The sequence below is a fragment of the Nipponia nippon genome, unplaced genomic scaffold (assembly GCF_047370975.1).
Source record: "Nipponia nippon isolate SJK-2023a ecotype South Korea unplaced genomic scaffold, ASM4737097v1 scaffold_3, whole genome shotgun sequence".
NCBI classification, from domain to species: Eukaryota; Metazoa; Chordata; class Aves; order Pelecaniformes; family Threskiornithidae; genus Nipponia; species Nipponia nippon.
This window is the reverse complement of record NW_028262347.1, coordinates 126,737,578-126,763,122: the sequence shown is the minus strand read 5'-3', so window position 1 is coordinate 126,763,122 and position 25,545 is coordinate 126,737,578. Positions and strand designations below refer to the sequence as shown.

The following is a 25,545-nucleotide window of genomic DNA, read 5'->3' as shown; positions in this document are numbered from 1 at the left end:
GACAACGCAGGATATAAATAGCTAACCACTGATTACTCTTCTGCATCACTGTCTCCCAGAATACAATAACAAACTTTGAGACGGTTTGCGAACTATACCATTTCTTCCAGCTCTTGTGTAGATTAAAAAGAAAAGTTGAGTACTTTCAGCTGGTTCGGCTGAAACAGCAGACAAAGAGTGGTTTAGGGGATGTTAAGAAACACCCAACTCTGCTCTGTGCTATCAATCCTTTATTTTCATATACAATGGCAACAGAAAACCCGAAAGACCCCAGCATCATGGGATCAGTGCGGAAAAAAGTAAGAGGAGAAAGCAGAGCTTGTTGAGCATGAATATACCCATAAAATAGGTATTGCAACATATGCAATTGCATATATTGTTTTTGAAAAGTTATATTTATGGTATTGCCAATTTATGCTTCGCAGAACAAACATTTCCCTAAAAACAAAGAAAAAACAGAAAACCACGGGGGACCCGTGAGCTGTGTGGTGGCACACTAAGAGAATTAACGACTTATGCTAAGCGATTTCCTAATGAAAATTTTTAAAAACCTCATCCCAGAAGGCCAGCAATTTTCATCATAAGAAGGATTACCCATCCTCTGGTCATTTTAAATTATTGAATTGGTTTTGGATGTCTGCGAAGGACTGTCAGGACTTTTTTATTTTTATTTTTAAATAAATTCTACCCTGGTGGTAAAACCCGAGCAGACGCCGGCGGCGTTGGAGGCGCAGAGCGTGCCCTGGGCGGCCGCTCTCTGCCGGGGCTGACCGTGTTGCTGAGCTGCAGAAAGCGGGGCGCGCGGGGCGATGCCACCGGGCACCAGAGCGGAGCAGCCGAGGCGGGAGCTGCCGGGCGGGCTGGTGCCCCAGAAGGGTACCACCACCCTGGGAGGGCCCGGCCGCTTCCCGCGAGCCCCACGGGGGAACACGGGGGATCGTGCCCCTGCGGGCACTGGGGGGGGTGGTACTGGGGACACGGTTTGGCTGCTGCTGGTGGCAGAAGCAGGTCTGTAAGGGATCTGTGGGGCTGCCTCAGCCCCTTCTCAAGGTATTTTCACAGTAGGCCATGTACAAGGTAATTGCAGCTTTCCCGGTTTCATAAGCAAACAGCTCATATACGGATTTCACTTAGGGAATCTATTCATTTATAATTTAAGCCACTTAATGTTTCTCAGAATTTGATTTCTTTTAAACAAGGAATATGATGTAATTTGGGTGTGTGTCCGTGTGATTAGGCCAATTCTGCTGGCTCCATAGGGCTCCTAACCCTTCACTGCCTGAGACAAACTATCAGGTACCCCAGCATAACAAATCCTGTTCTTTTTCTGCACCCAGATTTTTCTAGAAAATTGGTTTTCCTCAAATCTGTTAAGCAAACCTCAAACACTGTGTGGTAAAGCACAGCGGTGGGATGCCGTGGTAAGGACACAGCGGCAGGCTGTGCATCCTCCTTGCGTTTTGAGACCGGCCCGAAGGAGGCTGGGTCCCGGGACGTGCTTCCCCGCAGCTCCTGCAGAAGCAAAAGCTGGAGAGAGCCACAAAGCCTGCGCCCATGACCAAAGTGGGCTGGCAAAGTGCAAGCTGTTCCTCATGAGGCTGGTCTTCTCCATCCCTTCGTGAGCTGCCCATGGGTCGGTATAAGAATATACGTCATATGTCCATCTGTCCATCTGTCATATGCCATCTGTTCAAAATGGGGATTGTATTTAGTATATACTGCATAGACTACACAGCTACTTGCATTTACACCCTGTTTGCACCATGTCATGGGGCTGGGACGGAGAAGGTGTTGAGGAACAGAACTTTGTTTTAACTGAATTAGACAAGAAGTAATAGTGTCAATATCGTTGCTGCAAAAAGTCTATTACCTAATCACCTAACGTTAAAGAAATAGATTAATATGGTGTCTGTTCTCACAGGACCATAGATATTTTTATGGGATATGGCATTATAATAAAAATTCCCTAGACTTCAGCTTAATCTAGAGAACTCATTAAATAGATTGAATACACTATGGAATTCTATATAGAAATTTTATTGTTAAATGTGTACCATATTTCTCTGCCTTCTTTGCCCAACCATTTTTATTTTGTGGCATATTTTACAGCGTGGACGAGATATAGAAGGAAGACTCAGAACCGATGCAGGCTTTAAAGATCATTGCCCCGTGTGCTTTGCTACGTGGGAAAATGGGAGAAAAAGGGTCATAATTTATAAATTGCTTCACCACTGAAGATGAGTTTAGCATGAACAGAAAATCAGGACTAAACCATAACTTGGTGAGGTTTCAGATTCTCAGCCAAAGTTGTGTTATGAAAGAAACTAAACGCTAACATCTAATGCGCTGTTGGTGAATCACCGACTTTGGGGTAATCCCCGTTTTTGGAGCTGCCAAAGTCATTGTGAGAGCTGCTCCGTGGAACGGCTAGAGGACGCTTCCCCGCCTGCTGCGGCTGCAGCCGCTGGCCCACCCGAGGGGCCTTCTCCGAGGGGCTTCTGCACAGGGCAACCCCAGCACCTCCCTGCCCGCCCTGCAGCAGAAACCAGCGCAGTCTCCCATCCACCTCTGCGGACTCCCGAACCCATGCACACGGCTCAGCGCTCGCCCTTCCCACGTTCCCCATGTCGCCGCCGTCATTGTGTGCCCATGCACGGGCAGCACCCGCTCAGGGAAGAGGAGAGGTGGCAGCCCAGCCCTGCATAAGGCAGCCGTGCCGAGAGCGGAGGGGAGTGAGGGAAGGGAAACCACTTTGAAAACATTCTCAACCCTTTGGTGTCTCCAGGTCTGTGCAACAGCCGGTCAATGCAGTCCGTAGCTAAGGAGCTCTGCCCGGCTCTTCACTAGGTGCCCACAGACCGTGACTCAGCAGGGTAAGAGCCATCCCTGCTTGGCAGCCCTTGCTTCTTCTGCCACGGACAAACTGATATCCACCGTTGTACACACGGCTGCTTCCCACCTGAGCTACAGCAACGTGACATATCTGAGCAGGGAGCCATCAGCCTGCACGGAATTTCAGCTGGAGAGGGATTCTGTGGCATACCTCACCTGGGCGGCAGGAGCACGGCCCCCAGCCAGCACGCTCCGCGGTCTTTGGGAAGCTACTGTCACGCCAAGCTCAGGTCTCCATTCTTCTTGCGAGGCCCCCCACTGCTTAGAGCCCACACATCCAGCAGATGAATGCACATGCGGTGAAGATCGTGATCAACGGCTATGCTCCTCTGGCAAAATAGATGGGAATATGTGTAAAGCTTTAAATTAAGAGCAGAAGGCAAAACTTGAGAAGGACCAGCTTGAGACTCTTGAAGAAATTCCTATAGGATCTAAGGCTCATCACAAATCTCACTGTCTTTCTGCAGGAGGTACATTTATAAAGCGGAGTCTTGCTCACTTGGGTGTTGTCATATCCCATATGGATATTAAAACACCGCACACAAGAAGAAAATGCCTCATAACCTGTATTTTTTCCACCAGAAAACAAATAAAATGACAGCAGTTAATTCCCTCACTAACTGCAGTTAAGCACCAACAGGGAATCAGTCCTGAAGTATTAGCGGCCATATAGTGGCAACACTTAAAAAGATGCTGTGATTCCCCTGTTTTTAAAACTACTGATGAAAACTTATTTCTTTTTCAGCAGTCCAGCTTAAAAGCATTGTATGTAGTATGATTCAGTTGCGTTTGTATTATTGGGACTGTTTTCAGGCATTTTCAAAGTATTGGAATTATGAAACACCGTAAGAAATAATAAGTTCAGGTTGTGGAGGGTTTTTTAGCATTGTACCCAGGCAGAATTTTTCTGAAGGAAAACAAAATTGTCCTGTAAGGCAGCATCCTAGTTCTCAAGCAACATATGGAAGTAATAGGTTCAAAAACACGTTAGAATAAACTCTCCTGCTTGCAGATAAACAACAGTGCACTGTATGAAGTGGCTACACGGCTCCTTCACTCCCTCGGACACCACCTGTGTTTAAAAAGAAGATGTTTGGTCAGCATGTCTCTGTACCACTGGTGAAAGTAAAGAGCAGGCTGATTTCAGAGAAGCCGGGGAGGGAGGGAGGGAGGGCGAGCAGGCGCCCGGGGCGCAGCCAGAGGAGAAGAAGAGGGAGTTGAAAGGCTCAGGCTCCTCCTTCCGAACCAAGTCATGGAAAAACGATGTAAGAATTCCAGCGTCTGAATAAATATGTGCCCTATGACCTTAATCCCCTAGGAACCAAAAACATCCAGAGTCAGATAAAAATAGTAAACCCTTTACATTGCTGAGGGAGAACAGCACTGCTTGCAGCTAATTAGCTAAATCCTGTTAATAGCACAGGGGCTGGGCAGCCACGAGGAAGGGAGTCTCTGGGAGACGGCTGAGCCCAACGCGCGGCAGAGGACGAAGCAGAGGACAGGCGCGCACGGCAAGGAGCTCACGTGCGTTACACCGTGTGAAGCAGGCAAACGGCAGGGCAGCGCCAAGCCGAGTTGACGGGCCGTGATTAGGAGGTTTCCCCGTGCGGGGGATGCACCCCGTCCGTGGCACTGTGCAACACGCTTTGAAGGAGACCCACCAGAACGATTCCTGGTTGATTGCAGCTGCCGTTCTAGCCCCGAAAAACTCCTCCCAACACGATTACAGACCTGGCCTGCTTGCTAGCTTGTGTAGGAAACCTCAGCTGCGCAGCAAGGATCCCTTAAAAAAAAAAAAGAGAATTACAGCGATCCCGACAGCAAATGTCAATGAAGTGTTCAGGTTCAATTGTACCATTTTATATATAGCTTAACAGCGTGCCAAAGATTAACTGTTTATTGAAGCCATAGTGGAGACAACAGATTGCTTCAAACAGCAGTCACAAATACTTGTTGTAATTCTGAATGGTTGTTTCATTAGACAGCATGTTTTTTCTTTATTATTCCCTATTTGCAAACATTCATACCAGCCAAGTCTTGCATGGCGAGTGTTTTATTCACTCCATACCTGCATACGTATGCAAAGGTCAACATTTGTGCACAGCCAGGAGTCCCGTGTAAATTAAATTTTCTATTTAATATTTTAGATTTTCCAGCCAAAGAAAAACTCCCTCGTCAGAGAGCAGAAACAATACCGGTTGATCTCAATGGCCCACCATGCTTCATTGGAGAGAATTCTGGAGCCAACCCAAACGCTGAATATTTGCTTCACATGTAATAATTTATAATGTCGCTAGCACCACTGCATTGCAGGCTGCCCTGTGCCCGCACACCCGTGTTTGAGTGATCGTGGCTTTCCTCGGCTGTGGATTCCCCTGGGTAGCACGGCCGGCGGGGTTTACCGGCAGGGCCGGGCCTCGGCTGCCTGTCCTGCACGTGCAAGAGCTGCTGCCTGTGCCAGCCGAGGCGCAGCCACCTCGGGGACGCCCGCGCTGCGGCAGGGCAGAGCAGGGCACGGCTGCAGACCCCGGGCCTGCAGGAGCTGCAGGATTTCTATTGCATCGCCGCGGCAGGCAGCGGAGCTTCATCATTGCCATTTATGGTGTCTTGAGGCAGATCAGCTACTCCTGAAGTGCTCTCAGCATCTTCATCTATCAAGCATAATGCCGTGGGTTTTGCCATAGACGCTCCCTGCCAGCAATTTGGGCTTGAATTTTAGCTGAAGTATTTATCTATTAATGTTCCGGGGTGAGAAGTTAGTTTGGCATAGATTTCACTTCTGGTGCATTTACATCACATTTCTGCAAAACCGCTGCGGATATTTGCTTCTGAAATGATCTGACGAGCCATTAGAACAATTTGCTTGCTATCGGAAGGGAAGGTTACTGTATTCAGTGTGTGCTTTGAAAGGCTGGGCGTGCTTGCTTTCTGCAAAATCATACTGAGTTTTGCCTGGAGCTCCAAGCCAGAGCTTTGATGGCAGCAGCCTTGCTGCAGAGACTGCGCAGGGAAATACTACAGAGCAATATTCTACAGCTCACGTCCGTAGCAGCACGGCCACAAAAAATGACAGCGTGCACTGCTTGCTGTGCGTAATGCATTGCTTTGCAACTGAAAGGCAGCAGTCTGAGGTAGGGAGCCCACAGCCTTTTGGGGTGCCTGCATGGAGTGACATTTTTGGAAAATGCCGCATTCCCTCAGCACACGCTGCTTTTGCACTTGCCACGGTGTGCCAGGGCCGCGGGGTTCCCCACCCAGGGACCAGGTGCAATTGCTCCATGGTATCACTACACCAAGATGCTAGCACCCTTGTTTTGTCGTTTGCTTGTTTGTTTTTTAAAGGTATATTTGAAAGCATCACTCATCTCTGTGGCACAAAAAAAAGAACCATGTACTTATCTGACGTTTTATGTAGTGCACTTTTTACAGACCAAAACCCGTGACTGGCTGGTAGTTACAAACCAGAGAATTTTCTCAGATGACTGTATTTCACACTGTTGCTAAGACTGAAGTAATGCATTTTCACTCTGTAAAAAAGCTGTGTAAGAGCAGAGTTAATTTCATGCCATCTCAAGCTTTAAAAGCTGAGTAATTCTTATCCTCAGAGTGATACAAGAATTGAGCTGTTAATAGCACCAGGCTTGCAGGCTGACAGAGATGGCTCTGCTTACTTTGTGCTGTGGGGTGAAGCCCCTGGCTGCGAGGAGCCGTGCTGTGGTGGGGTGCCACAGCCCAGCAGTACAGGGAACATCAGCAAACGCCGCGGTCTCCGCGCCAACAGCCGCTGACCCAGCCGGGCCCATGGTCTCACCTCGAGGGTGATGCTCCTGTGCAGCTGGAGGTCAGCAAAGCCCAGCCGTGCACCCGTCTGCTGGTGGCTGGGCAGGGCGGTGGGCCTTGTCCATGCTGGTTTCCTATCTTGAAGTGAGTGAAAAGATTGAAACATTATTTAAAAAAAAAATATATACATACATATATATAGGGTTTTTCCCCCTTGTGTTTCACTGACAAATATACAAACTCAGGCCACGGTTAAAAACGCCTCAAAATTGATGTGAAATTATTTAATTTGGACTAAGACCACTGTTTGTCAGGAGTTATGGAGGCTTTTGCTGTTGTTGGCGGTAGAAACAAACCTCTGGGTGACTTGGTTCATCCCCCGGTGGCTCTGGAGCTCGGGCAGCAGCCTTGGGGCTGCTGGGGGCTGTGGGCAGCACAAACCCAACCATCTGGAGACTGTGATCCCTGTTGCTCCCTTGTCCCTTGGCACCACTGCCGCGTGCCTCTGACACGCGCGTCGTCTCCATCCCACGGCTTGCTCACGCTCGTGAGGATGAGGAGGAGCAAGGCGGCATCACCGCCTTCCAGGGCTGCGTGATAATTTGCTGTTCAGGCACGCTGTGAGGTTTCCATGGCCCGCAGCTGTCTAACCAATTTTAGCACTGCTTTACCTCCCTCCTACTTCTCTTTTGTCACTCTGCATGAAGAGCATAACTTAGACAGCAAGGAAAAGTCACCCTTTGCCTCATGGTTTTGCACGTTAAAAGCAACATCTGAGCAATCAGATGCTGATGAAAACGTTCCTCTCGCAGGCTGGCAAGAGGGAAGTCAAAGCCGTTGAGCTGACCTCCCTCCGCACCCAGGCCCAACAAGGCGCAAGGGCTCTCAGGGTGGTGCGAAGTAGAGAGACGTGACCCCCGAGTGTTTCCACTGCTCCTCAACACCTGGGTGCATGCTCTTCCCTGGGGATTAGCGTGGGCCCACCACTTCCACATCAGTGCGGCGACGCCCCTTGTTTGCTCTGAGGTGAGCACGCACGCGGGCGGTCAGTGCAGAAGAGCAGAGGCATACCTCGTCGTAAGTCAGGAACATTCCTCCGGGTTCACTGAAAACCAGACCAAGAGCACTACAGCCTGGGTATGTCCTCAACCCACCCAGGAGCAGGTCAGCCACCGGCTGCAGGAGGTGGCACCAGCTTTGGTCCCCTCCCAGCTCTCCCAGCATTTCCCTGGTGCTTCACATGCCTGATGTGCCCCTCACCCAGGGACGCCAGCTCCAGCTCTCCTGCCTGCTCTGCTTTTGCCTTGTTGTCTTGTCCTTTTCCTTCTCCCTCTCTCCCACACTCATTTAAGCAATCTCTGCTGACTGTCTCCTCAGGCACTCTCTGCAGCTGGGTGCCTTACAGCTGCTCCTTAATTAGCACCCGGATTAACTCCTTCTTTGCCACATCAGTCTGCACCATGTCTCCCACCGAGTGGGGAAGCCTCCTGGACCTTGTGGGATGACACCGGCCATAGCAGTAGTACCGGTGAGCAGCGTATCCCTTTGCAATGTGATTTTTGGGCTCCTTCAGCAGCTGAACTGAACCCAACCTGAATGTCGCCGCAATATATTTGCATTTTAGCAAGGGAGTATGAGAGTTGAGCATTACCATCCCATGCCAGCTCCTGCTCAGGTATACAGTGCGTGCCGGGTACAACGCTTCCTATTGAGACTTTCCATATAGATCTATTGATAGAGAACAGGGGAACATGCCAAAATGAAAACATCTCTCTTACTGAGTTCCAAGTCCTCTAAAGAGTTAACTTTTTCTTCCTCTGTGTCTCTCACACTATGGAGCAGGTTTATACAGAGCTTTTGCCTAGAAGCAGGCATAGCGACTGGGAATCCCGTTGTCAGTAAGACAAGGCCTGAAACAAAGTGTGCGATCCCTATTCACAAATACAGTCTGGCCAAAACCATGCAATAAATGCTAAGCATAGTTGTGTGGTGAGGTGCGAGTGCAAAAGCAGCTCCCTGCCAACAGGATTTTCCACCTCAGACTACTTCAAACACTACAGCAGCAATAAAATTAACAAATATAAAACCTTGTAAATGGCTTTAAAAAGTTCATTCATCCTCTGAAGTAGGAGCTGTGCACAACACTTGCTCGCAAAGCATCCGGAGGAGAAGGTGGGCGGCAGACTAGCTCACTCCCGCTCTGATGGCTCCCAGAGCTCAGGTGGGGAGACTGCCTGGAAGAGGAGCAGGCGGGAGCACGGGTGGCAGGCACCGCTCTTTCCTTCCCTCTGCTCTGGGACATGAAAGCAGGCAACTGGGAAGAACAAGAAATGGAGTAACTCCAAGGCAAGGTGCAGGTTATTTTCAGGGAATACTTCCTTACTCCTCCCCTCTCTCAAGAAGCAATCAGAAGAGACATCTCACCATGAGTTTATTTGCAGAGATGTATTTCAATTCGTTTATGAAACATTATTGCTTACTGCCCTTCTTGTAGTTGGAATTGGTTTCATTTTTAAAGGAACAGCTGTATTTTTCTTTTTCAGTAGCTGTCAGAAGATAGATAACCAGATGAAAAATATTTTCATGATCCTGTTTTTCCTTTTTCCAAGCAGCCTAGCGGATGAAAGTTAATCTGAGAATAATATCCAACACTTCACTCCGTGTAAAAAGTCTACAAGACACTGTATTCACAGGCTGAGTGGTCGGTTAGTAGCTGCGGCATCAGCCTTCAACATGGACTAATCGCACTTACCATGTTACTGGTGAGTACCACGGAGAAGTACAGCAATGGGTAAGATCTGGCCATGGTCAAGCGCAAAGTGCCTTTTTCTAAATACAGCATTCAAAAGAAAAGTTGCTGTAAGGACACAATTCCCTTCATTGTAAATACAGACAACTCTTTAGGAACAACTTTTTGTCCCAAATGATGCAGTTAGCGCCCCTGGGTTCCCTCAGCGGTGCTGGGTTCCCAGCCTTGCCTGGCCGGTGTGGTCCCCTGTCCCCCTTCGCAGGCAGCTGATGAAGGGCTGCTGACTCCGGGAGCTGCAGAGGTGCGCCTTGGACCCGCCGGCAGCCGGCTGACCTCTGAAGGCTCAGCGCCCACGACGCCTTGGTCTCAGTTTGGGGACTGAAGAGTAAACAGTGGATGGGCATCTGCTACCTTTTTTCCAACGTGTGACATTTTGGCCTCATTTTAACTAATTCGGTTTTCTTCTTTCAGGAGCTGTTTGAAACCAAGGAAAAGATGTGAGACAGAGACCACCTACTAGATCTCATTCTCCTCTTATGTAAGCCTGTTAAAAACAGTAATAGCCCCATTAAAGTGAATAGATTTGTATCAGAATAAAAACAGTGTGAGCAGCAAGAGAATTGGCTGCTTTGGGTATAAATTCATGAAAGTCATTTGAAGGCTCTCTGGGAGCATAATTAGAAACATGAAGTCCTGGGATGTCTTCCTTCCTTTTTAATCCAAAACTACTTTTAAGAGCTGCTGTCAGCTTGAGAAATGGTTATTAAAAGAGAAACAACTCCAGTCAGTTTGAGGAACAATGCAGCTTACTAAGTTTCTCTGCAAACTGTAGGGTTTGGGCGCTTTTTTTTCTCTCCCCCCCGCCCCCCCCCCCCGTGCCTGATTGCTGGGCAAAAGATCCATTTAATCCATCGGGAACAAGACACAAGCTGATTCTGGAACACAAAGGGATGTCAAAACAGTGAAAGAGATATAGCCCTTTAATCTCTCTCATGGTAACGTCATTCAAGGCAAAAGATACTTTTGCTTTTTGGAGCAATGCTACCTGCAAAATTTTCAGATGGAGGCATGCTTTTAACATTCACACAATCCCTTTAAGCACTGGCAATACTTAAGAGTACATGAGAGAGGCAAGAGCTTGTTCCTGTTACGTTATCTAGGGACAATAAATCAAGCATAGAGAGGAAACCTAATTAATCCAAGACATTATTTTCAAAGGCTTCTCTGCCTTGATAAATAATATTTCCCTCTGAGAAGAGCAATAGGGAAGGAAACACAAAGAGCAGCTACCAGTCATGTGTTAAGTCACTGGGGGGTGCTCAGACAGCAGAGCGATGGATGCACTGAAAGCTATTAAAAGGTAGCTAAGATTGATATTTTTCCATGTCTGAAAGCCAGCTTTTCCTTCCCCTTCTCCTGTAGAGCTTGCACAGTGATATGTAAGTGGACTTGACCTCCTTTTGGTGCTCTCTCCAAGGGTAATACATATCTTCTCTGTTTCCTATCCTAGAAAGGTTAATGTTGATGTTTTAGAAGAAAGCTCTAAGTTGGAGCATTTTTTTTTCAATCTTTAACTCCGAGGTTTCTCAGGATCCTGGAGATGGTGTACTTGGCTTTCAGGAACCTGGTACAAGATCAGAAATACTGCATTCATGGAGTTTACAATTCAGCAACAGTATTGGCAAAGTTTTTGTCCTGCACATAGCATAAACACTACAGCTACATGCTTCAACTCTGTCAGGGATTATTTATGACTTGAATGAAGTTTCGGTGGTCTGTATAATGAGCATGGAGCATGGCTACAGCATCACCACTTCGGAGCAGCTCTTGGCTTGTGACCTTGTCGTGGTTTAACCCCAGCCGGCAGCTCAGCCCCAGCCAGCCGCTCGCTTGCTCCCCCCCGGTGGGATGGGGGAGAGGATCGGAAGGGTAAAAGTGAGAAACTCGTGGGTTGAGGTAAAGACAGTTTAATAGGTAAAGCAAAAGCCGCGCACGCAAGCAAAGCAAAGCAAGGAGTTCATTCATTCCTTCCCATCGGCAGGCGGGTGCTCAGCCATCCCCAGGAAAGCAGGGCTCCATCACGTGTAACGGTGACTTGGGAAGACAAACGCCATCATGGCGAACGTCCCTCCCTTCCTTCGCCTTCCCCCAGCTTTATATGCTGACGACATACACTCTGGAATAGCCCTGTGGTCACTGGAGGCAGCTGTCCCGGCCGTGTCCCCTCCCAGCCCCCTGTGCCCCCAGCCTGCTCGCTGCTGGGGCGGGGGGGAGGCAGAAAAGGCCTTGACCCTGTGCAAGCACTGCTCAGCAGGAGCTGACACATCCCTGCGTTATCTACGCTGCTTCCAGCACAAATCTAAAACATAGTCCCATACTAGCTACTATAAAGAAAATTAACTCTACCCCAGCCAAAACCAGCGCAGACCTCTTAGGAATCCCTGTGGCCCATAATCAGCCAACAAGATGTAAATCATGTGCTATGCCAGCCATAACAGGCAATATAGAATGGGAAAAAATACAAGAAGAGAAGAGGGGAAAGCGTGTTGGAACTGGAAGCAATTATTGCTCTTACCATGAAGAGCTAAAATAAACTGGCTGGTTTCTAGTTTGCAGAAAGAAAGTATGGCACAAGGCACTTGGAAGTCTTACTTCTGCCACGCTGCATCTTCTCAGCATGATCATCCATTCACATTTTTCTTGGAAAATGAGTAAAAAATCTTTGAAGATTTATGCATACAAACTGTGCCTTTTTCCCTGGTATACTAGTCCTTCTGGCACTTGAGTAACATCAGGTCTTTGGGGACAGTAGTGTTTGTTTCAGTCCCATCAAAGGACTCCAAGAAACAAAAAACTAAAAATATGAAGTGCCAGTGCAGCCAGCTCGTTCATCAAAACCCAAAGGAGATGTAAGGTAGCAGTCTAAACTGGAGATGCAGGGATCCCACCACACCCAGTGCACGGGTGGGACAGTGGGACTGCCCGCAGCCACTGCTCACGTGCCATTTCAGGGGACAGAGGGGTGTAAGAGACATGAAGGCAGTGTGTGCTCCGGGAGCTTACAATTCACCACCAAGGCAATGAGGAGACAGCCGGGAAAGACAGTGGGAATTCATTCTGGGTTCCCTTGAGATAAAATCGGCTTCACTGGCTCATGGACGCGGCAGGGAGCACAGTGGAGAGCGGGCAGAGCAGAGCTGCACGCAGGGCACATTTTCAATGATGGCGACTCGAGTGGGTGAACCAGTGAATAAGGGCTTTAAAAATGAGTTTAATGTTTTTCAAATGTTTGATGAAGCACAATGTGTCCCAGAAATGTGCAATGGCATCGGGAGCAAAGCTGAGAGGCTTTGTAGCCTCTCCCTGGGATGCAGAGGAAATGTCAAGCTGTCCTTAGCTTGGAAGTGAAAAGGTTACACTGAATTAGGAAATCAGCACTGACTGAATGACTTTTTCTCCCCCTTAAGTCCAACAAAATGTCAAGAGCCTGTCCAGCCTGCAGCACAAGGAGGGAGGCGTGGGTAAGCCTGGCTGCTGGGGGTGCCGGACGTGGGGCTGGCACCGCGGGAGAGCCAAAAGAGCCCCGGGGGGCAAGGGGGCTGCTGGGGCGCAGGGCTGGGACGCAGACCCCCTCACGCCCGGCAGACCCCGGCTGCAGCAGAGCGAGGAGCTGAGCACAGGCACCCCTGTGTCATGAGTGGGAGCTGCCTGCCCTCCAGAGAGGAGCGGGTGGAAACCCTGTGCTTTGATGTCTGTCTCCAGCTGATAAATAGGGTAGCATAACTGAAGGAAACAGTTAGTCAGAGAGGAAAGCCAAAGGAAATAATGACTCATGACTTGGCAGCTGAGAAAGTGCCATCCGAGCCCTTTGTTTCCCTGCAGAACCAGTCCTAGCAGTGCAAACATGAGCTCCTTTTCCCTGGTTCCTCCTGCCTCCCCGGGAGCTGCAGCCTGGCGTGAGAGGCACCACCAGAGAGCTGGGAGGGCTCTTGTCTGGGAAGAATATAGTTGGGTGAAACATAGGCGCTATGCCACTCTGAAACCTCTTCCATTTTCCAAGTGCATTACAGACTGTTATTGTTTGCTATGACCTATGGTGATTTCAGCTTTACGATGATTTCTAGTAAGACAGAAATTAATCCCAGCCTCTGGTTACCTGGACAGGGTGATCTGGTGGTGTCTTGGTGAAACTGCCTGATTTAGGACTAGCACCAGACTATATTCCTATGTGAAGTCTAACAAACTACTTTTTCCTGGATGTGCTAATACACCACAGAGCTTGTTGATGTCAGGAAACAGGCACAGGATAAACTGTCCCAAAGACGGAGTGTGAAGTGAAACCCCCTCCAAAACCATACCCATCTCCCCAGGGTAGCAGCAGCAGTCTGCAAAGAGTCACAAACTGCACTGAAGCTGATTGGTATCACAAGTGTCACTGCTCTTTAACGCAGACAGTCTTCAGTGCGGAATATTTTTAACTTCAGAAAAAGATATTCTTAGTGTAACTATAAATTTTTTTGACTTTTTCTATAATTGAGGTGAATTAAGTGTAATTGGAAGCATCTGCTCCTATTTTGGCGCCCGATATAGCGTGGTATTCTGCATCTCCTGGAAGACACTCTCCTTCTTCAACTCCCACTAGATCCAGCTAAAAATAGTTAATCTAATCTAAATCACATTCTGTCAGGCGAAAGTGCTCTTCAGCTCTCAGGATTTGCCCCTCCATGCTAACCAATGGCTCCAGCTTTCTTGTCCTGGCAGGACTGGGGGAAGGCTCCACGGGCCCCAGGAGGGTGCAGGGGAGAAGCCCCATTTTGTCCGAGCAGCACGTGCTGTCACCAGTGCCTCGCCTGGGGAGCAGTTGCGGTCGATGATTAGCAAAGCCGTGACACCAGGGAATGGCATGTGGCCCTGGCGCGAGGGAGCGGTGTGTCCCGACAACACCCCAAACTCCTCCAGTGCCACCACTATTGCTGTGACTGCAGCCAGGCCAGTGACCGGCTCGGGGCTCAAAACAGCTTTCCCAAGTGCCTGGAGGAACATCACCTCCTGCTTAACAAAGGCCAGCTCGGTCTGGTTTGATCTTGGAGCCATCCCTGCTGCGCGGAGGAGCCACCTCTCCCACCGTGAGCACCAGCCCGGGGCCACGTCCCCTCTGCCGCTGGCTGGGGAGCTCCTCCAGCCCCGTGCAGCTGCAGTTGTGTTCCTCACACAGGTAACAACATATTTACTCAGAGTTACCCATCCTTGGGGCAAATGTTCCAGTGTCAGTTTTTTCCTCATTTTTGAGCTAAGTATAGGCTGAACAAGCCTGGAAAATCTCGGGAGAGAAACCAGAGGAAACTTGAACAAAAGAATTTGCATAGATGGCTTGGCACAACTGCAGAAAGCTGTGCGAGCCTTTGCTTTGTAGCCAGAAAGCATTTATTATGAGGTCAGTACATTTACTAAATAGTAGCATTTTGCTAGGGAGAGCTTTCTTTGTGCCACTTTGACTATTCTTTACGCATAAATTCAGCTGCCGCATGCAGGATCCCCCAGCCCCGGCACCCAAGCCTCTGCCACACAGCCGTTCACCGGGCACCCTGCTGTGTCTGCGAGCCATGAACCGTGCACAGCACAGCCTTAAACACCCTGTTAGAGGGGTGGCCGAACGGGGTTTAGGATCAGGTCTAAAATCTGGCTTCATAAATACTAGCTCATATAAATAGTGACGTCACAGGAACATTTTCATTCGCTTAAATCTGTACCTATATTTGGTGCTATCCATTTATAAATAAGTGCATATTTCAGGAATGGTTTTCAGTTCTCAGTTAATCCTCTAGTTTTCAATATAATACTAAACAATACACTATATTATGCAATACGATTCATTGAGCCCAGTTTTGTTTAAAATTTATCGTAATAGAACCAATACCCTAACTTTAATATTATATGTAATTTTGCTTGTGACAACATTTTCCTGGGAAGGCTTACAACCCTCAGAGCATGACTTTTAATTGACTTTATATTCCCAGGTAGGAAATGTCACTATGACTGAGTCAAGATTGAGTATACATGGAGAAATAAAGATGAAAAACCCAGTATGTTGCAGTTAGTTACATTAAACCGATGATTGGAAACTCAGAAAATTCGGTTAAACCTAAAAACCAAAAAGAAATTTGAAGCTGTGAAGAAAGTCAGGGTATTTACTCAGATTTCTTTGTCTCATCCCGCACTAATACCAGTAGTCGTCATTTGTGAAAAGTAAGGTTCCCAAATAAATTTCTTTCAGAAAGTGCTCCAGGGTATGAAACAGTTAAACCACAAAATACCCAAGTCACGAAATCAGTAGCCCAAATATTCAGGGCATTTTTTTCTTCCTAGTGGGAACAAAACAGCTTTAATATTTTGTCTTTCTCGCTCTGCTAAGGCCAGCCCTTCCCTGTCGGGGTGTGTGGGCCAGGGCCAGGCCCGGGTGGGGTGAGGGAGCCTGGCTGAGGGGGCTGAGGGGGCCCAGGGGCTGAGGGGGCCGAGGGGCTGATGGTCCTGAGGGGGCCGAGGGGCTGATGGTCTTGAGGGGGCCGAAGAGTTGAGGGGACCAAGGGGCCGATGGTCCTGAGGGGCCGAGGGGGCTGAGGGGGCCAAGGGGACCGGGGGGGCTGAGGGGCTGCAGCTCCCTCCTGGGCCGAGGGGGTCGGAGCCACCTCCCGCAGGGACCTGTCACTCCTCCTTCCCTGCCTCCAGGCCCCTGGGGAGCACACGCAGTATTTCCTACAGGCTGTATTTAGAAATCAGAGGGGAGAAAGGCTGGGAAAGTTCGGGTTAAGGCTTCTGAGTAAACAGAGAGACACGAGATGGAGGGGTGGTATTGTTTTAACATTTGGTCCCTGTGAGAAGCAGCGATTCTTCCCCCCTCCATACAACGCTGCACACCCCGCAGCCCTGCGCCCCTCGTCCCATGACAGTGCTGCTGTGCAGGGCAGAGCCGACCCCCAGCCGCTTGCCGCCCGCTGCCGCCCAGCCCTGCGCACCCAGACCCGACGTGCCCGTGGGGCGTTTCAGGCCCTTTCCGTCCCCCGTTCGCGTGGTGCTGCCCGCTCTGCTGGGAGCGGAGTCTGTTGGGGCCGCAGTAGCAGGGGTGCACCAGGGACCCGTTCCCACCCTCACGCCACAAGTCATGGTGGTGCTGATGCTGCAGGTCAGCCTGGCCACCCTCCTCCTCCACCTGCTCTAGATAAATTTCCTTTCCCTCTGCTCGCCTGACCCCAAGGAGGCCCCGGGTGCCTGGTCCAGGCACACAAGGAACTGCTGGATGATTCCCATTCCTCCCGCACCACCACGGGCACTTCCCACCCATTCCCACCCGCGGCCGGGGCTCAGCTTCCCAGCTCCTGCTGCAGCTGCTGTAAAGGTGGAGAGGTGCAAAGAGCAATGTTCCCTCCTCCTCCGACATGGGGCCGAGGAAATGCAGCCTCTGGGCTGCACCAGGCAGTGCCACAAGCCTTTCGGATGCCTGTGGAGAAGTTCAGGGGCACTCTCCTCCTGTCCTTGGCAGCAGCTTGCTGTGTACTTGGGTATGAGCCACACAACGAGGGGCGCATGTTCGGCCCCACAGATACAAGCACAGCTCTAGAGAGAGGCAGTTTTACAAAACTGTTTCTCTTGCGGGTTTGGCTCTCCCCAGTTCTGCACTATCTGTGGGAACCTGACCTGCCCAGCAGGTCAAGGACTTAAAATGGGGAGAAGCCTGGTAATGTTCCTGCCCCCCAAAGTCCCTCTGAAACGGCCGTGGAGATCACCAAATGCTCCTGCCCGCTCAGACACAGTTCTCTCTTGACTCACATCCATCTTGTATTCATAAGGGCTATAAATACATCTTGTATTCTATACAAATAAGGCATGCACTGAAAATATTTAAGCATTGCATCCACTCGCACAGTCCTCTAGATTCCAGACTTGACAACAGTAAAAACTATCATTACTCCATCACATGGACGGGAGAAAATTCTAGTGTGAAAGTTAGTTTATCTTTTAGGGAGTTTGAGGAAATTGCACTTCGGCAAAGACTGCAGCACTGGCAGCTAAACCTGGCCCTTTAAGGAAATGTCCTCTAAAAGAAGGCAAGGTTTATTGGGTTTTATGCTGTTGCACTTTTAGACTGTTCAAAACTCTCCCAGGAATCCTTTTAATATTCCCATCAAATTGAAATATGAGTTATGTAATTATAATTAGAGCACCATACTCTTGATAGCATTCACTTCATTTCGTTAAAGACTGTTTACTTCCTAACTTGTACCTAGAAGAAATATTTTAAAAACCAAACAAACAGTTCCCCTCTCCCCCATTAAAGCACAAAACAAAACAAACAGCTAATTGCTCAAAACTTATTAAAGCAGTTCTTACAATAGTTGTGTTTCCATAGAGCTGCTTCTGCAGTAACCACGACCTGATGGGAATGTTTGTCACGGGACATTTCCTACATTAAGTGTCAATAGCACCCGTGTGGTAAGAGGAGCTAAAACCCGTAAGGAAATGAGGCATTATTCTCTCATTCTGTAAAAGCGGGGGACACAAAATTTGGCAAGAGCTGGATGTAGCAGCCCTCTTATACCTCACCTGCCTTCCCTGGGTAAGTCACAAACGTCTTAAAAATGAAAAACCTACACCCCCCCCTCAAACAGTATCCGTGAATGCTTTTAGCGGTGCTCAACGAGGCAGCTCTGGCTCCTGGGCTGGCCATGCCCCGACCGTGGACTAGGGCCCCGAGGCAGCTGGCCCCACCACAGGGACACTGCCCGGTCCTGCCCGAGGCCGTGGGCCAGCAAAGACAGAGCCAGAGCCAGGCTCCTCCTGGTGTTACAAGGCAGGACGGGCGGTCACGGGCATAAAGCGACAATAGGGAGGCTCAGCATGGTTATAAAGAAGAACTTTCTCCCCATGAGGACAGTCAAGCAGAGCTGCTCAGCTCAGAGAGGTTGTGCAGTCTCCGTCCTTGACAGCTACCAGACCTGCATGGATAAAAATACCCCACAGCTGACCCAACTTGGAGCAGGAGGCTGGGTTGCCCATCCCATGAGGTCCCTTCCCACCTGAATTGCCCTGTGATCCGGGTATTGATCCAGTGTCAGTTGAGGCGTTGACGGCACGACTTGACTTGGAGTTTTTCTGTTTTGTCATTTGTGGTCTTATTGCAAGACGTAAAGTGTCGGTGCTCTGATTAATGGCCCAGCACACACTGCCACGCACCTTGGCTGTCAGCACCTGGGAGAGAAACATTAAGTCACAACCTTAAAGCAGTCTAAAAGTGCAGAAGTGAAAGGGCATTTTAAAACAAGCACTAAAAAAAGGGGCAGCGTTGTGAATTGTCAGCAGCTTTGCGTGGTCTTTGAGGACCTGGCTGAACTGATGCTGGGTTACTGTGAGCCATGCTTGTGTCACCTCACTCTGTAATGGCTGGCAGCTCCTCGAGAAGAGGGGTTTGGGCACTGACATGTCCTGACGTGTCTTAGATAACTCAGTGAAAGACATGAAACGAATGCCTAGGCAGTCTGTTCTTTTCCACTTCAGATTCGTTTTGAAAGTAGAAATTACGCAGGTTAGGCTTTTTATGCTGAGGTTTGACATCTGTTAGAGCCCAATAAAAGCATCACCAAGTAATTTCCCTTGCTTCCCTTTGATTTTAGCACTCTTGGTACTAGTTTGTGCTGCCACCTTTAATTATTAAGCAGCAATATCCGTAGTGTAATCCTCAGAATTTAAATTCTGCAGACTACTGGGAAGCACAGGTTTTATTTTATTCTAGAGAGGTTCACCTATGTTTTCATCCTTCACAGAAGAGAGATGATGTGACTGAATATGATGAGCCCTTTGGACACCATCTCAAAATTTCAGCACCTCATGCATTCAGGGCAATTTTATCCCAGATCTGTGTTTGGGCTGGCTGCCATCCCACCTCTCTGAAATGCCCCCCTTTCAGCCGTGCTGGCTGCTGAAGGTCAGTGAAGGTCAGGCTGTTCCATGTTCACATGCCTTCCCTAGACAGGCATGCTTGCTTCAGCTCTCCTCTCTCCCTGCTTTCCTCTCCTTGCTTTGCATGTCTGGTCAGGATAGCAGAAACAAACAGCTCTGCTCCAAGCTGGCATCCCGGCTCCTGACAGCTGCCCTCGGGACCGGCAGTGAGTCAGCCCCCGCGCTCTCCTCCAGCGTGCTTATATGGGTGGGAGACACCGCTGCCAGTCCACGGGGCACGCGCCAGCCCAGGCTGCGGGGAGGCAGAGGGGAGACAGGTCGAAAACAGTCTGTACGTGCTGCTAAAAGAAAACACAGGTTTATGGCTAAGGAATGCCTGCGTCCTTCCAGCAGGCACGGGGAGAGGTTGCTCGCAGCCAGACGCCCAGCTGGCACAGATGAAGCAGAGACCTTTTTTTTGGCACATCCAGTTATTGGATCCTGCAGCAGCACACTGTACATCCTCCAGACTCGCCCTGGTATCTTAGTGCTGCTCGCTGAAAATGGAGCCTCCTTCCCCTTCCCTTGTGCACACCGTCAGGCTGGGGTGGGGGCCAGCTTTGCCTAGTCCCCCCGGTGCCAGGAGCAACCCCTCGCCCAACCCCGTCAGCAGCGAAGGACCCGATGCCGAACTCCGCCAAACTCATGCTGTGCAGAGGGTCGCTGGGGCTCCGCTGCCCATCCTCAGAGCACACTGGCCAGTGGCCATGTTACGATTTTAAAATTAAAATGTTTAACTACACTAATTACTCTGAGGTTTTAAAATAATGTTTATCCTGAACACTTTTGTCCTCACTGCACACGCATTCAGAAGGCTTGTATATATCTTTGCCAATAGCTACAATACTCGATCAAAACAACCCCTCATATGTAAACAAAATATGAACTAAATGTAACTGGCCAATATAAACCTGTAGGGTGATGAAGCCTGCTGTGGCCAAGCTGGGACCTGCACGGTGCCAGAGCCCTTGTCTCGGTCCCCATCTCCTGCCCTTTTCCAGCCAGCCAGGAACAGCACGATAAATGTATTCTTAACCTTTGCGAGGGAAGCCAGAGCACCGGGACTGGTATTTGCATTTCAAAGCCGGAACGCATACCGTCCTCAGAGAAAGGATAAAACAGAGAAGTATGACAATTTGGCACATAAATGTTTTTGAAATCATGCGATATCAAATGAAAAGATTGTTAATATTCTGCTAGCCTGCTTGAATCTGAATGATATTATTATGGATAATATTATTGAAGCTCAGATAGCATGTGTCACCCAAAGATAAGAAAGTCCTGCTCAAAGTGCATCAGAAAAGCGAGGCAGTTTTCTGCTGGCTGCAGAAAGCGGGCGAAACCCCGCGCAGTGTCACAGGACGTGCCCGCAGCCCTGCCGCCGCTGTGATGGCACCAAAACCCGGGTTTGTGCTGCTGGGACAGGGCTCGGACACAGGGATTCCTCACTGACCTCCGCCGCTGCTCCCAAACCCGCCACAGCGTCCTCCCAGGCATCCCCAAGCGGGTAAATCCCAAACATGACCACCTCAGAAGGGGACGTTGTGGGGCCGGTACCAAACCCGTGCAGATTAGTGCAGATTACAACGGTATCTGCCGCGTGCTCGGTGTTGACAAAGCCCACCCTCAGCCGCTGCCCGCGCGCGTGGGCGCCTGGCGAGCCCCACTCTGAGGCGGCCGATTTTGGCTGCTGAAGAGCCATGCACGGGCGGTGCGGCCGAGGCCACGCAGCCGCTGCGGCCTGAGAGGGATGACAGCAAAGCTGCGCTGGCGGGACTGGAGGGAGGGAAAGGGCTCCATCAGCCGCCTCCTGCGGACGCTGCGGGAGAGAAAAGGGACACCCTGCCTTTCTTTCCAGGGTTTACAGGTTGGCTTGCAGCACAGAACCAATTTCCTGAAAAACCCCAAAAAGGAGGCTGACACTTCACATTAAAATCTAATAATGTTAGAAAAGCAAGGGAACAGACAGTTTAACAAGGAGCCATTTCTGGTGGTTACTAGATAAGATTTAAAAAAATTGTTTCATCCTGACTTGACCTAAATGGAGTGGAAAATTACCATGACTACATTTATCTGAAATCATAAAGTGTGTTCTGATTAGACCATGATAAAAAGGATGGTATAAATTGATCCAAAGATAAAGAAAGGGCAGGGAAAATGAGATGAGATTAAGAAAAGAAGCAGACGCTAAAAAGGAAGGATAATGCAGCAGGTCTCTGAACCTGTATTAAAAATAGTTGTAGGAACTGGAACATAAATAGTTTGGTGCTTCACTTTCTGCTTGTTGGGCTGTGGCTCGGCCGCAATACCTGGGAGTCCAAACGATCACCTCGTTAATCCCAAGCCCTTCAGCAGACCACTAAATGAGAAGCTGATCTAGAGCAGGGTGTCCCCCTCACCCTAGGACCAAACCGGGGCCGGTGAGCGCAGGCTGGGGCTGAGCCGCTGTCTGTCCATCCGTCAGGAGCAGTGTCAGCCGCACTGGCGCCTGGGGTCCCTCCCAGCTGCGCTCCTCCCACCGGGACCTCCTGCCTCCCCTCCTCGGTGAAACCTGCAGGTGGTTAATATGCTTCAGTCCCTATCCACTTCTGTTGAAATGGATCAAAAGATTAGAAAACTGGTACAATGGATCTGGGAAAAACCAAACCAAAAAGAGCGACTGGCTGAACTTCACTTCCTAGAGATACGGCGCTTGCCTCTGGCAGAAACTTCGATGGTCATGGAAACAAATTTTTCTCTGATAAAAAATGTCTTTCAATTTCCTGGAAACAAATAAAAGAAAGGGAAATAAACAAAATTTTTTTTTAACCCCCAGTGGGCTGCGTCACTGGCTGTCTGAGGACTCGGTGTTTGCAGCACCACTACGATACTGAACAGGGAGGAAAACCACAAGCCATGAGGTCACAGGAGGCTTACGAGATACGAGAACAACAGCATGCGCCGGAGGGGCTCTGCGGCCCCGGCTGGCTGTGCGGCAGCACCCCGTACCTCGCCCCGCCGCTGCAGACCCCGCGGGAGCCTCCCCTCGCGAGGCGGGGCTCCAGCCTCCACATCAGTGCCCGGGGGTCCCGCTGCTGGGCCTAAGTGTAAACTTAAATCAGCAATAACAACGTGCTCCATGAACCACGCGCCTCACCGTTCTCTGAGGTGTCCACCCCATCTGAGGAATAAGGAACTGATACTCACAATAATTGGCTTTGAAGATCACCTTTCTCAGAAAACACATTCTTGATAGTCTGGAAATGCTGCTGCTACTCGTTAAACGTGGATGAGAAATGGATAAAGGACTGACACAGCATTCCTTTTTAGCTGTTTTTTTTCTCTTCAGCCTAATGACTGGAACGTCCAGCCTCTCTCTAGAGCAGGAAAGCAGTTTATTTATCTAATCTCTTATGACTCTGATCTCAATCGGTTTTATCTAAGTGCAGCACTGAACTCCTCAACGTCCTGTGAACCCATGCCCACACAGCACTCTCTCCCAGACCCTTCTTGGATGGCCAAGTGCGGCTGGTTAATTTAGATAAGGCTCAGCAAACAGCATATTTGGAAAACTGTCTACTCTTTCCATTTAGTATAAACTTCCGTTTCCACTCTCTGTTTATGTTAACGTAGACATGTGTAAATCCTTCCACCAGAGATTTCCTTCAAGCAGAAAGCCAAGGCACAGAGCAAGAGGAAGGCCCATTCCCGCCACGCCGTTTGGATGGTGTCGGCAAGGAGGGGCTCCCTGGTGTCCCCTCCTCACGGCCCCATGGCGGGGCTCTGGCATTGCAGCCGGCCGCTTTCCTGCAGGACTCTGGGAACCACTTGGGGCTTTTCTTCTGTTTGAGACAAAAACTGGTATTCGCATCTGTCTCCTTGCTGCCCTGGTCGGTGGCACAAGCCGACAGCAACATTTTAGTTGTCTCACTGGATAACTTTCTGCAATGTCATTAACCAGTCAAAGATAATTTAATTTCCCTAGATTTGGTATTGGTTTAATTAATGTCCAGCTAGTCAGCTCTTCCTCAGGGCATCTGCACTCTCCTCTCTCCGGCTGTGGGTATTTCGTCCTCGAAAGGGGGATGCAGTGCAATGTCCAGCTGCAGCTCCCTCTGCAGCCAGGCTGGCCCAGCTCTCCACGGCTGGCGCTCCCCCGGTTTGGGGCTCCCCGAGGCCAGGGGCTCCCCAGGGCCGGCTGGGGATCTGCTCCGCAGGCTGGGAGGAGTGACACGGCATGGCCAACCCACAGAGGTCTGACCCACGGAAAGGGCCTCGGTTGTCTGTGGGGTCTGTTTTGGGCTGCGTTACCACCCCATGGGGAGGGATGGGGTGGCAAGGCTCCAGGGGAAGAGGCCAGCGACAAAGCTGGGGTGGTAGCCCTGTGCCGTCGGCAGCTTCCCCCCACCTTGCTCTCCTCTGAGATACCCAGTGAAAGGGTTTTGGAGGGATGCTGTTTGGAAACCACATCTTCAGTGCTGGGTGACATCCCTGGGACCAACCAGCCCTCTGCTTCCAGAGCCTCCTGGGATTCTTTTCCTCCCACCCTCCAGTGGCCTTGGGCATGACCGCAGTGGGACGGCTGGAATGGAAACCGCTGGCCCCTCCTGTCCTCGCTCATCCCAGCCCCACTGGCGGTCATCCTCTGGGTACCGGGGCACTAAAACCTGACCTGGAACCTGCCCCAAATGCCATGGGGGTGTCATACAAAGCAAAAAGGATGGTGCCATTTCTCTGATACATGCTGCTAACATGGGTCCTATAGTAAAAGATCGAACACAGAACAAGCTCAGTTGTGAATAAGAAAAAATACTTAATAAAATGAATACTATATATGCAAGATTAACACCAGGGTCGAGAAGAAAGGCTGAGCTCAGTGCACCAGTAAATGCAGAAGGACAAAGGGCAGCCCTGACAGGTAGGCGTGCAGGAGAAAAGGCCTCTCAGCCACAAGTCAACGTCACCTCAGAAAATAATTTCTGAAAAGAATTCTTCAAACAAGATCGTTATCACTGTGACTATATTAAACAACGCTATAATGCTGCAGCTTTCTTTTATTCTTCAGGAATGCCAAAGCCACCGAAACATTCAGAGCTATGTGCTTAGACTGATCCCTTCAATCACTGTTGGTGTAAAGTTACTCTTGTAACTATGTCTTTCGACACAGAATTCACACCAGAAGGTTTTTGTAGTTGCAAAGGGCATTTCTCCTATATTAAGTCTTTATCTCCCATATTCACAAGCCAGAGAGGGCTATGAGGGCTGCAGAAGCACACTGCAATATAAAAAGTAAGCTAGATAGCATGGTAGCGTAACAGCAAACTTTATAAGCAGATGCTTATAAACATGCTGCTAACTGTGCCGTAACAAATGTTGGATTCCCTCTTTGAGCGCAGAGGTTCAGCACCACTTTGTAGTTCCAGCCTTACATTAAATAGCAGCTTTATTGAGGCACAGAAGGAAATGGAGATGCTGAATTTAGGAGCCTACGGAGTGAGGGTTCACTTATTTCTTACACAGTTGCCAACTAAATAAACAAAGCAGGTGTTTTGTATTACTGTGGGAGCAAATTTATCTTTGCTGATCAGCAGTAGGAGGAAACACGGGAAGATGACAACAAAGCTGTCAGTCTTCCCTGCCCAAGACATTGGGTCTGGGGTCCTAAGCTCAGCTTGATGGAAAAGAGCTTTGCACCATCCCTGGGAGGCGATCCCTGGGAGGCAGAGGGTGCCCTGCTCCCTGCAGCTCTGCAGCTCGGCCATCAGCCCTCGGTGGAGGAGCTCACTCTCTTGGGAGCTGGTGGATCCAAGACCAACAGAGACTGCAAAACCAACATCCAGCTACTCTCCAGTCTCGTCTTTGCTAATGTCTATTTTCATTCATGTGAGTCTGCCATTGCTGCCATGGTGACCAACTTAGAAATTAATTATATAAAGACATTAAAGACACATTTAAATAGGAAAGTTCAACCCACAGTTCTGGCAAAAAAGATTTGAGTATTCCTAGATTGCACCCCTCCTACTTTCCCCTCGAGTCCTTCAGATACCATGACTTAAGTAATTTCTTTCCTGTACTTATTTCTCTGCTGATGTTGACAAATAAAATCAGTCTTCTGCTTCTTTTTTTTTTTTTTTCTGCTCATATAAAACAGATAT

General features: G+C 49.4%; 1 long non-coding RNA gene across 1 annotated transcript; it reads right to left on the bottom strand.

Moving 5' to 3' along the window:
• Positions 1-202: 202 nt before the first annotated feature.
• Positions 203-22,686, bottom strand: LOC148054908 (uncharacterized). Its single transcript, XR_015706553.1, has 6 exons — positions 22,598-22,686; positions 18,493-18,664; positions 6,704-6,810; positions 4,554-4,675; positions 3,044-3,221; positions 203-1,686 (listed from the first exon to the last, which is right to left on the bottom strand). It is a non-coding gene; the product is annotated as an uncharacterized LOC148054908 (long non-coding RNA).
• Between the last annotated feature and the right edge of the window lie 2,859 nt (positions 22,687-25,545).